This window comes from Montipora capricornis, chromosome 11 (genome assembly GCF_036669925.1).
Source record: "Montipora capricornis isolate CH-2021 chromosome 11, ASM3666992v2, whole genome shotgun sequence".
NCBI lineage: Eukaryota > Metazoa > Cnidaria > Anthozoa > Scleractinia > Acroporidae > Montipora > Montipora capricornis.
In genome coordinates this window covers 18,841,483-18,851,482 of record NC_090893.1, presented here as the reverse complement: position 1 = coordinate 18,851,482, position 10,000 = coordinate 18,841,483, and the positions used below count along the sequence as shown (strand labels likewise).

Below are 10,000 nucleotides of genomic sequence, written 5' to 3'. Positions count from 1 at the left end.
AGAGAGGGGTCCACTGACGCCATCTTGGCTGACCTCCATCTTGAATGACCGAGAAAGACTGAAAAATAGTACCGTTATTTTGGAATTACCCAAAAATCACTAGGAGCAAACCGATTCTCTGCGTGGTGAGTGAATCTGCTCTATATATTGTAAGCCAAATTCATCGAATCTTTTTAACAAGGTTGAGATGTAAGATGTAATCCAATAGAAAATCTTTTGTTTTCGTTGTGTTCTGGTGCATATTTTTTGCATACATTTGAATATTCACGAGTTTTCTTCGTTCAAGTTGTGTATGCTTGATTGAATTCATAAGCATAATAAATGTATTTAATTAAATTTAAGATCTAAGTTCTTGTTCAGTACGGCGAGAGCTGTAATATTTGTTGTTGTCTTAGTGATGAAATATAAATAATGGCAATGAGCAATAAAAGGATGGCAATTCAAGTAAACAAAAGTAGCATAACAGTTCATGAAAAGATAACAGAATTTCCCTGTCGTACTGTCTTGTTTAGTAGTATCAGTTGAGACAGTCCTCAAAATTTTAATATACTTTCCAGATGAACTATGGATTTACATGACAATCTTCCATTATAGCAGATGTTACATTTTGAAGTCATTGCTTTGTTACCTTTTAAAAAATAAAATGTATAATTTCTGTCCCTATTTCTTCTGTTCTTTTTTACCTATGCATTTTTGGGAGGAAGATGGGTTTGGAGAATTTGCACTCTTTTGACCAACAATAATGCTCCTGGGGTGAGGAATTTGCACTTTTTTGACACAGGATGACTTCCCTGAGGCCGCCAATTGAACAGAAAAACTGATCTGAGTTCAATTCCCCCGCCTATGCCCGGCCTCTCCCCCCCCCCCCCCCCCCAGCAGCTTAACATCGATAGGTGCATTATTTCTCCTACAAACCCTCAAATTAAACAGCTGAAAGCAGCTATTTATGGGATGAAATACAGTCGAGTTATGTCAAATCAATAATGCCAGGAGATACCATTTCGAGTTCGGAAGCTTTAGACTCATCAATTAAAAAACAATAGTGCTACACGTGCACTATTGTATTTTTATAGCTGCATGCATCCTTTGATGCATCCTTTGAAGAATGAGGAATACAAGAATACATGCTATTCATATGCCAGTAAGTGGATGCGTAATGATTTCTAGAATCTACACTAGTAGATTTGCCTCAATTTAAGCTTCAAACCCTAAGCACTTATTACTTTTCATTCTTCGTTCATCCAACAGGGAAAATTGAATCATATATGGATCACACGTGTATGGAAAAAGGGTGTCTTTTACATGAATAATGGCAGTGATATTTTTCACTGTAACCCACAAACAAAACATATAGCAAGAGTTATACGTAATCAGAGCTTGTTTGCATCACGTGAGTCATATATGAACATTGTATACAATAAAGCTTTAAGTAATGATAAGCAACTTACCACTCTTGGTCCAAACGGATGCTCTTTTGTGTGAGCTCAAGCAGTGGTTTTATCAAGATAAAGAACTCTGCAATGGTGATTTGATGTGGTTACTACACTTGCCTATCAAAATTAGTCTCTGCATAAAATACTTCTATAAGGTTTGACTCTCCTAACAATAATCATTTACGCCGGGCACACACATCACGTACAATGCACACAGAGCGTCGTAACTGCGGAATACAGCTGCACCTCTTAAGAGATACATGTACAGCAACTGTTCACGTGGTGTAAAATTATTACCACCCATCCCCTGGTAGTGTTCTAAGTATCTTATACTGAAGTGAATAGTCGTAGTGGAAAATACCACCCATTCTCTTGAAATGTTGTTAAGTATATTCTAAAGTGGATATGCTGATACGCAGTAAAAGTAGTTTAAATATTAATTAAAGTATAGAAATGGTCAAGTAAGTGGATACACGGACACGCAATGTCATGTCCTTAACTGAAACTGTGTTTTTACACACTTCAAAGAGCATTTGCACCGAACTCAGACGATGTACCAAGTCACATTTACTCATTAGCTTTGTCAAGCATTACAAGAGGATCAGAAGGGATACTCTAAGTAATTGGGTTAAGTTCTACCAATCGATTTTCATCTACACTGCCTGAATTCTTGAATGCATTCTTACTCATCATTTGCTTCGTACGTAACCCCCCCCCCCCCCCCCGAGCTCCTTTTTGAATCTCAGCCAATGAGAAAACTAAAACCCTCTTCATTCAGAAAAAAATTCAAGATATACAGCATTTACTTACTTTCTCGATGTACAAGGAAATAATAGAGGGCAGTTTAGGTCGATCAAACAACAAACAAATAATTTATTACACCGTTGCAGCAAGCTAATATTACTAATTACCTTGCAATGTTCCTCTTTACAATCAGTTGAGCAGGAATAGTGATGAACACCACTGCAAATAAGTTAAGGGATAAGCGGTGGATCTTTTGCGTGCAGGTGTCACTCACAACTGAATGACCGTGATCACTTAATTCAGTTTCATTCATTCAAAGTAAAGAGAAAACTACAGGAAGTAAGTAAAAAGTAATCAGAACTGGTCTATTTATTAAGCATAAAATAACTTGTTCTTGTTTTTAGACAGCGTTGAGAAACAACGGGAAACTTAATTACCACTGTCGTTCCTAATAGATGCGGATTGATTTGTGGCCAAGAAATGACTCTGCAATTATAATTGATGTGGGTACGACATCACCGACTCTCTCGATAAAATAGTCCTCTATAACGAAAATGTGAGCAGCGTAGTAACTCAAAAGTTATTAGGAGGCATTTAAACGACAAATGAAACATAAAGAACACTGAGTCATTTCATAATCGATCAAACTGTTCAAATTAATGAGGCAGTTCTGAAATAAGGAACGAGATAAAATGCCTGTTAAATCCATATAACATAACATAACATAACATAACATAACATAACATAACATAACATCCAAACAGTTGATTGTCCCATTGCTCCTAAGAACTGCTGGTTTAGTCTTGCGAAGCTTAAGGTTGTAAAGGGAACGCAAATATATGAAGCTCTAGTCATTCTTCACTTTGAGTGTGACTTTAAAGCCGATGAGGCATAAAATAATCAGAATTCTTCAATGCATTCTCAGGCACTCATCTTTTGCTTTGTCAAACCCTCGATTTTGAATCTAACCGGATAAGAAAACTGAAACTTAGGATGCTTTCCTTTTGTCAGAACTGGCTGGCCAGACCAGTCAGCCTTCAAAGAAAATGCAACAATTTAAAGCAACACTTGCATGATAATCCCTCACATTCTTCTGGAGAAGTTTATATCATCTTCGAAGGGTATTAATTAGATGGGGTTATTGACTTAGTCCTTCGAAATGCCTGGTCAGGCCAGTCAGTTCTGTGCAAAGATTGAAGCGTCCTTTCGGAAAGCGTTCGATTCCAAACTCAGCGTCATTTGTGAGTTGAGTCTGTTGGTTCTCTTCTCTGCACCGAGAGGTTTTTCTCCGGGTACTGCTCCGGTTTCCCCTCTCCTCAAAAATCAACATTTGACTTGAATTGCGTTCATTGTTAATTTCAGTTTACAGTGTCCCCAATTAGTGCTCCAGGGCTAGAACGACTAGACACTTAAACGAAGTTCCTTCCTTCCTTCCTTCCTTCTTCCTTCCTTCCTTGCTCTACTTCATCATCTTACCATCAAAGACTTAATTAACTAATTTTCTCGATGTACAAGCAAAGAATAGAAGGCAGGATAGTTTATCACGCAACAAACAAATAATTAACTATATATAATACAGTGGGCTAGAATATCCAAATACCTTGCAATACTCTCGTTGCGTCCGTACTTCTGTCACAGCTGATGAATGACGGTGACCGCTTTTCAAAATAAACGTAAAAACGATACCGTCATACTTCCTTGCTTTGATATAAAGCCGGTATAGAGAAACCAACAGAAAATAAGAGAAAAGGAATCAGAACTCGTTCATTACGCATCAAGTTCCTTTTTCATACTATTGAAGCGCTACTGTGACCAAAAAATGAAGTCTTCTTGTTCTTGGATTTCAAAACTATGTTTACTTAACACTAATTGACCCAAGTTTTATAGCCTTGATTACAAAAAGACACTTGTTTATTTAAACTGGAATTTTCTTATTCAATGGTCCGCCATTCCTAGCTTTTAAAACTTGAGGGAGATGAGTCTTGGTTACTTTCAGGGCTTTTAAATTACATCAAAAGAAAAAAAACCAAGAGATATGTAATCGGAGCTGCAGGTTTGATTTGCATGAGTCATACATTAATGAGACAACGGGGCCATAAGGAGCAATGAGCGACTTACCACTGAGTGTTGGTCCAAACGGGTGCCTTTCAACAGCAAAAGTTTCGTGGAGGTGAAGGAATGGCTTCGTGAGTCTGAAATTTCAATTTTACGTGGTTATTCCATTATCAGGTCCCTTGGTAAAACATTATCTTGTAGGAAAAGTGTTTTAACTTTCTTAACACAAATTATCTGAGTAATACTGGAGCATAAAACTGAAAAGTTCTTGAGGGAAATAACAAATGGAACAGGAAGAGCAAGAAGTCATTTCAACTTCGATCAAATTGCAAATTAATTCAGCAGTTCAACACGGAAAGAGATCAAATGATTGTTACCCAAATAGTTAATTGTTCCATTGTTCCGAACTACTGGTGGCTTATTCCTGTGCGGTTCAGGTCGTTATAGGAACGAAAATATATAAGGCTCCAACCTTGCTTAGAAGCAAGGCTGTGTTACGAAATTTATAATTAGTTAAATTTAGGGACAGGGAACTCTGGAGGGGACTAAATCAAGGGAAACGTAAAAATATATAACTACTTAAAACATTGAAGGAAAGTTTGAATAAAACACCAAATACAAATTCAAGGAGGCAGGGCAAGGGCAAAACTGATGAAGATTATAATGCATTGAAATTTGGGTTTTTGAAAACTGTGCAGCCAAACAGTTTTGTCTTTGTTGTTTGAAAGTTAAATTCTGTATGCTCGACAAACGTTTTTTGTTACGAATTCTTACTCATCGTTTGCTCATAACTCTCTCCATTTTCAATCTCAGCACCGGATAAGAAAACTATATTCACAATTCATTAAAAAAAAAAAAAAATTCAAGATACATCATTTTTGACTTGCTTTCTCGGTGTACAAGGAAAAAATAGAGGGCAGCATTGGTCGATCAAACCACAAACAAGCAAGCTAAATATTCCAATTGCCTTGCAACGTTCCTCTTAACAACAATTTGAGCAGGAAGAATGAATCCCACTACAAATAGTTAAAGAGGTATAAGAAATACTGGTGAATTTTTTTGCGTGCGCGCGTCAGTCACAACTGAATGACCGTGAACACTTAATTCAGTTTAATTCAGATACCGCAGGAATACTGACAGAGTTGTTAGCTTTAATCCAAAGTTCCGAAATAGCAACAGGAAGCAAGAAAAAAAGTAATTAACGAATGAAATGATATATGAAATGAATCATATTATATTGAAGTGCGGATATGAAATCAAGTCAAGCTACGATCTTCACAGTTAAGAACGCAATTTTAGCAATTGCGTACAATCAGTAGGGAAGCCTGAAAATTCAGGTCTTCAACGAGGTCACGCGTTCAAACCCCATTGAAGTCCTGAATTCTCAGGCTTCTCGTCGGAATACGCAATTGCTAAACTTGCGTTCATAACTGCGAGCATCGTCGCTTCACTTAAAAGTAATTAGAACTGGTTTATTAAGCATAAAATGACTTGTTCTTGTTATTAGACAATATTGAGAAACAACGGGCAACTTAATTACCTCTGTCGTTCCAGATGGATGAGGATTGATGTGAGGCCAAGAAATGACTCTCCCGAACGGTGATTGATCAGGTTACCACGTTATTGGCTCTCGATAAAATAGTCCTCTATGAACAGAGCAGCAACTCCAAAGATATTAGGAGAGGCATTTAAACAACATAAAGAACACCAAATCATTTCATACTCGATCAAACTGTGCAAATTAATGGGGCAGTTCTTTACGGATAGAGATCAAATGACTGTTATCCAAATAGTTGATTTGTTTCATTGCTCCAAACGACTGAGGCTTAGTTTCGCGAGATGTAAGGTTGTTAAGGGAACGAAAATATGTGAAGCGCTAGTCTTGCTTCACTTTGAGTGTGACTTTAAAGCCGATGAAGCATAACAGAATCAGAATTCTTTAATGCATTTTCAGGCACTCATCTTTTGCTTTGTCAAACCCTCTATTTTTAATCTAACCGGATAAGAAAACTGTAACTTAGGACGCTTTCCTTTTGTCAGAACTGGCTGGCCAGACCAGTCAGCCTTCAAAGAAAATGCAACAATTTAAAGGAACACTTGCATGACAATCCTTCGCATTCTTCTGGAGGAGTATATATCATCTTCGAAGTGTATTAATTAGATGGGGTTATTGACTTAGTCCTTCGAAATGCCTGGTCAGGCCAGTCAGTTCTGTGCAAAGATTGAAGCGTCCTTTCGGAAAGCGTTCGATTCCAAACTCAGCGTCATTTGTGAGTTGAGTCTGTTGGTTCTCTTCTCTGTACGGAGACGTTTTACTCCGGGTACTGCTCCGGTTTCCCCTCTCCTCAAAAATCAACATTTGACATGAATTGCGTTGATTGCTAATTTCAGTTTACAGTGTCCCCAATTAGTGCTCCAGCGCTAGAACGACTAGACACTTAAATAAAGTTCCTTCCTTTCTTCCTTGCTCCACTTCATCTTACTATCAAAGACTTAATTAACTAATTTTCTCGATGTATAAGCAAAGAATGGAAGTTAGGATAGTTTATCACACAACAAACAAACAATTAACTATATATATAATACACAGTGGGCTAGAATATTCACATACCTTGCAATACTCTCCTTGCGTTCGTGCTTCACTCACAACTGAATGACGGTGGCCGCTTCTCAAAATAAACGTAAAAATACCGTCATACTTCCTTGCTTTGATCATAGTTAATAGATGTAGGCTAGTTATGAAACTCGACAAGTTTCTTTGTTTCTTGTTTTTGTTTGCTTTTTTGGCCTTGACCCTGCACAAAACCCGACAAAAACACTCTTTTTTCGGCAGGATAACCAATCAACAGCTTCAACTAATTTATTCGAAATTAACTTGCGAACCAAAAACAAAAGATTGTGCAGGGTCGCGGTCGGTTCAACATCTAATTGCGACTGTATTGTTCCTCCTTTTGAAATTCTCAGGGTTTCATGACCAGTCCCTAGATTAACTATGCTTTGATATAAAGCCGGTATAGAGAAACCAACAGAAAATAAGAGAAAAGGAATCAGAACTCGTTCATCGTTCATTACGCATAAAATTCCTTGTTCATACTACTGAAGTGCTCCTGTGACCAAAAAAAGAGGTCTTCTTGTTCTTGGATTTCAAAAGTTCTCTTTACTCAACACTAAGTGACCCAAGTTTTAAAGCCTTGATTACAAAAAGACACTTGTTTATTTTAACTGGAATTTTCTTATTCAATGGTCCGCCATTCCTAACTTTAAAATCTTGAGGGAGCTGATTCTTGGTTACTTTCAGGGCTTTTAAATTACATTAAAAGAGAAAAAACCAAGAGACATGTCATCGGAGCTGCAGGTTTGCATCGCATTAGTCATATATTAATGAGACAACGGGGCCATAAGGAGCAATGAGCGACTTATCACTGAGTGTTGGTCCAAACGGGTGCTTTTTAAAAGCAAAAGTTTCGTGGAGGTAAAGCAAGGGCTTCGTGACTCTGAAATTCCAATTTTACGTGATTATTCATTATCAAGTCTCTTGGTAAAACGTTGTCTTATGGGAAAAGTGATTTATTAACTTTCTTAACACAATGTTATCTGAGTAATACTGGAGCGTAAAACTGAAAAGTTCTTAAGGGAAGTAACAAATGGAACATTTCAACTTCGATCAAATTGCAAATTAATGCAGCAGTTCTATTTAGGAAAGAGATAAAGAGATTGTTACCCAAATAGTTAATTGTTCCATTAATCCGAACTACTGATTTCTTATTCCTTTGCGATTGAGGTCGTTATGGGAACGAAAATATATAAGGCTCTAACCTTGCTTAGCTTTGAAGAGGCTGTGTTACGAAATTTACTATTTTTATGATAATTAGGCAAATTTAGCGACGGGGAACTCAGTGGCAACCAAATCAAGGGAAGCGTGAAAATATACAACTACTTATATCATTGAAGGAAGGTTTGAATAAAACATTAAATATAAAAAAATACGAAAAAATATAAGACTCTAACCTCGCTTAGCTTCGAAGGGGCTGTGTTACGAAATTTATTTATAATTAGCCAAACTTGGCGAGTACGAACGGGCAACCAAATCAAGCGAAACGTAAAAATACGTTGAATCTACTTAAAACGTTGAACAAACGTTTGGGGAGAGCAAGGGCAAACCTGAAGAAGATTATAATGTATGGAATTTGTGTTTTTCAAAACTGTTTAGCCTAACAGTTTTTCTTTGTCGTTTGAAACTTTAATTTTGTATGCTCCACACATATTTTTCGTCACGAATTTTTAATTATCATTTGCTTTATAACTCCCTCCATTTTGAATCTCAGCACCGGCTAAGAAAACTAAAACCTTCTCTATTCATAAAAGATCCAAGATAAATGCATCATCATTTTCTGACTTGCTTTCTCGGTGTACAAGGAAAAAAATAACGGGCAGCATAGGTCGATTATACCACAAACAAATAATTTATTACACCCTTGCAGCAAGCTAAGTATTCAGTCCTATTGGCTTGCAAAGTTCCCCTTTACAACGATTTGAGCAGGAAGAATAAATCCCACTTCAAATAAGTTAAAGAGGTATAAGAAATACTGGTGAATTGTTTGCGTGCCCACGTCAGGCACAACTGAATGACTGTGATAACTTAATTCATTTCAATTCAGATACTAAATACTGACAGAGTTGTTAGCTTTAATCCAAAGTTCCGAGAAACCAACAGGAAGCAAGAAAAAAGTAATTAACGAATGAAATGATATATGAAAAGAATGATATTATATTGAAGTGCGGATATGAAATCAAGTCAAGCTGCGATCTTCGCAGTTATGAAGTCAACGCAATTTTAGCTTTTGCGTAGAGTCGGTAGAGAAGCCTGAAAAATCAGGGGCCGGTTCCTGAAAGGAGGAATAACTCTATTCCTGGAATAATTGTGCCTTATTCCAGGGATAACTTTATCCCCGGAATAAATTCTGTTCCTGAAAGAAGGAATAGCGCTATTCAGGAATATATCTGGGATAAATTTATTCCACCTTGCGAGGTGGTAATAAATCGCTATTCCATGGATAAATCTGCAAAAACAAGATGGCCGACATGTTGCTGTTTGTTGCTGAGGCTTTTTAATGCACGTCTGGATGACTACTTAAGCGACAACGACGTCAAGTCGAGATTCCGTTTTGGTTGAGACTCCATAAATTACCTTGCCGATTTGTTGTCCGAAGATCTAGCGAGAAACACCGGTCGTAATCACGCACTTTCGCCACTTGTTCAAGTTCTTGTAGCCTTACGTTTCTTCGCATCTGGAAGTTTCCTAGAGGTAATCGGTAACAGCGGTACTCACCGGACTCAAAACCTTCTGTTATTCCCGAAAAACCGGGCGTGTTATCATAAACTTCGACAATCATTTTACTCGTATGGGAGGGCTCGCCTGGTGCCGGTCCACCGCCCGTCTTCCTTTTTTTGTTGGCTAAACTCCTTCTTGGCTATGCTGAAAAGCCCTTTCCATTTCTGTTTTACTTCGTAGATGGTTCTGCTGGTTACACCAACGGCATTAACCTTCTCTGTAATGGCTTTTCATGTTTCAGTTTTGGTTTTATTGGTAACATTGTCGGTAAACATGCTTTGCAAGATGCCTTTATTTCCCTCCACGTTTTCTGTAATTATTGTCAACTCTCTGGTAGTAAAATTAGGTTTCCTTATTCTTTTTTCGGCACTGTTTCCGGCATGCTCTTCTGGATCCATGTTTACACAGATACAGAAAAATTATAATTTGGCAAATT

At 37.5% G+C, this 10,000-nt stretch overlaps 2 protein-coding genes across 2 annotated transcripts in view; one reads left to right on the top strand and one right to left on the bottom strand.

Moving 5' to 3' along the window:
- The window catches only part of LOC138024398 (uncharacterized), a 532,828-nt gene that overhangs the window by 513,862 nt on the left and 8,966 nt on the right, over positions 1-10,000 (top strand). The gene's annotated exons all lie outside the window — the stretch shown is intronic.
- Positions 1-10,000, bottom strand: part of LOC138024375 (tetratricopeptide repeat protein 28-like) — a 103,131-nt gene that overhangs the window by 90,176 nt on the left and 2,955 nt on the right. Inside the window, exons 2-6 of the mRNA XM_068871569.1 lie at positions 6,844-6,898; positions 5,773-5,878; positions 4,296-4,369; positions 3,778-3,835; positions 2,345-2,396 (exon numbers count right to left, since the gene is read on the bottom strand). The gene's annotated coding sequence lies outside the window, so the exon portion shown is untranslated. The remainder of the gene's footprint in view (positions 1-2,344; positions 2,397-3,777; positions 3,836-4,295; positions 4,370-5,772; positions 5,879-6,843; positions 6,899-10,000) is intronic.